This window comes from Globicephala melas, chromosome 9 (genome assembly GCF_963455315.2).
Source record: "Globicephala melas chromosome 9, mGloMel1.2, whole genome shotgun sequence".
Lineage (NCBI taxonomy): Eukaryota > Metazoa > Chordata > Mammalia > Artiodactyla > Delphinidae > Globicephala > Globicephala melas.
In genome coordinates, this window is record NC_083322.1 from 100,854,287 (window position 1) to 100,856,923 (window position 2,637).

The 2,637-nt window shown below is 39.1% G+C and overlaps 1 pseudogene; it reads left to right on the forward strand.

The window, feature by feature from the left end:
- Positions 1 to 1,398: 1,398 nt before the first annotated feature.
- On the forward strand, positions 1,399 to 2,059 carry LOC115861010 (shugoshin 1 pseudogene; annotated as a pseudogene).
- Positions 2,060 to 2,637: the final 578 nt, after the last annotated feature.

Genomic DNA, 2,637 nt, shown 5'->3' on the forward strand with positions numbered 1-2,637 from the left:
TAAAATAAAAAAAACAGGTGCATGACAACAACTGAATTGCACCCTTTTGTCTTTCTTCCAAGGATGCATATGTGAAAATCCTGCTGATTTCCAATAATTTTAGCACACAAAGCTTCCTCAAAACTTCCAGAGAGCACAGGCAAGTTCTGAAGGCAGGTGAGGCAATAATCATGATTCTCCTTCAGGGAACTGCTTCTTCCTCTGTGCTACCTACACCTCACCAAAATCTTATTTGGAAATTACAGTTGAGTTCACTCTGAGTTTCTGACATTAAGTGAACCTTACATCACAAACCACCCTCCTTTATTTAAGAATCACATCCGCTACCAAAAGAGAAATTGGGAAATTTTGAGGGTAGGGTACTGGATACTGAATAAAAGAATATGGATCCTGCTGCTGTAAGAAAATTGCTATGATTTCTGTTCTTACCCAGATGCTCAGGGAGAGAGAGTCCTATTTGCTTCCCCTTTATATAATCTGAAGGCAGAGTTGGGTTACTTTACTTTGATGTGTGCCCTATGATCGAAAGTGGAAGTTAATGATGAAGAGTCTCAGAATCTGTCTCAGAAGGATTGCAGATAAAGCATACCTGTGGGGCAGACAGGTGTAAACTTGCCCATCCTGGACACATGGCAGGAACAAAGGAGAGTGTGCATAGGCACTAGATGCAGGGTTGATGTGCAAGTACTTAAGGTCCCTTCTCCCTCCCAAGGTGGTGGCTTGATTTAAAATCATGTAAGGACTTTTTAATCCCAGTGTCTTGCACAATATTTCTCAGTTTATTCTTGAAAGATCAGCCCTTCTTCCCTTCTGTCTCTCTCTCCCTTTAACAGCTATCTCATGGATATTTTACTAAGAAATCTCCCTCCATCTAAGTTACAAAGTTGACACTATCTGGTGAATGAAAACACCATTAGTACTTCTGTTTTTCAAGGCAAAATGTTATTTAGATACATGGTAGCCTTATTTTTTTAACTTTTTACTTCATATTGGAGTATAGTTGATTAACAATGCTGTGTTAGTTTCAGGTGTACAGCAAAGTGATTCAGTTATACATATACATGTATCTATTCTTTTTCAAATTATTTTCCCATTTAGGTTGTTATATAATATTGAGCAGAGTTCCCTGTGCTATACAGTAGGTCCTTGTTGGTTATCCATACTTCTTTTTTCATCTTTGAGCAGGAATCAGGTTCACTGTATTAAAAGTCCAGGGATTGTAGCCTCTTAGGCAAGCTTTATGCTACTGCAGAGAACAATTTTGAATATGGTCACAGAAGTCTCTGGTGGGGAGATAGAGCCACAGAAGTGGGGGTCCCAGGGCTGCCAGCCAGCTTCCCAGAGCCTGGAGTGTGAGGAGGAAAAGCACAGAGGCAAAGGAGGTGGCCAAGGCAGAAGATGGCCCAGAAAATGTGCCTTAAATAGTTTTTTCAGTACAGTGTAGAAGAAAGAAGGAAACAAAGGAGAGAGAAATGACACCATGCTGAAGTATCACTAACACTTGTAAACTGCTGAAGAATAACCAGGACAACAACAGAATGTTGGTTTTAGTCTTGGAAAATGAAAAATACAAAGTGAGAGAAGCACAAGATGTCCAGTTACAGATGAGAAAATAATCTCACTACCTCACATGTTATCTATGTGCGTTAAAAGTAAAACTTACTTCACAGCAGACAGAGTAAACTGCTCAGACCCGGGACATAATGAATCCCTCTGGAAAGGACTCCAGCATGGATAACATCTCCAGGGATGTATTGTGAAGGATTTGTTAGTTCCTCTTCAGGAAGCTGGCTTTCCAGAACAAGAAGAATTATTCCAAATAGAAAAGCAAATATCTGTTATTTATCAAGAAAGATTTGAATTTGATTTTGCATCTTCTAGTTAAGGTGAAGGTAAGTCTACTAATAATGTCCTCCCTAGAACTGGATTGGTCCACCTCACTTTAAAGAAAGGTTTTATCAACCTCTGTAAGTGTGCTTCATTGGGTGTCTTCAAAACCAATCTTTTGGCTGGAGAAACTTTTGAATTGGAAAACAAATTATATTTTCAGATCTGCTAGTAAATATACATGCCTGAAAATGTAGGACAAAATATTTGTCAGTGGAACAAGGACCAAAGCTAATGCTTCCAGGAAGCATTGCCTAAACAGGTCAATTTAGAGTCTAAGTCTGAACAAACTAAAATTAGCATAGAGATGCACAAGGAAGAAAAAGAGGAGAGGAAAGCTAACAGAACAAGGAAATTGAACTCTACTTCAAGACATTAAGAGGGCAAAAGTGAAACTTTAAAAAGAAAAAAAAACATTATTTCCCAAAAAATTGGATGGAAGTGTCAGTACAAGCAATGCTCACAATTTCAATTTGACAGTGAAGGTTCATCCTACGCTTTTAAGGCAAAGTAAAATGAGCAAGAGTCCTAAAAGAGGAGAAAGCAAATGAGTCTGAAATGAGCATCTGTGAATCAAGTAGCCAAGGAGTCTGGGAAGTGATTCTGACGGCCTCTATTTGCCTTCTAAAATGCCTACTTGCATCACCTGTGTTCAAGCTCCCCCTCAAATCAGATAGGAGCCCAAACACCAGGCCTTGATCTAAATTAGCACTAAGATGTACCCATGACAAGAGATGCAAGATTCAAAGC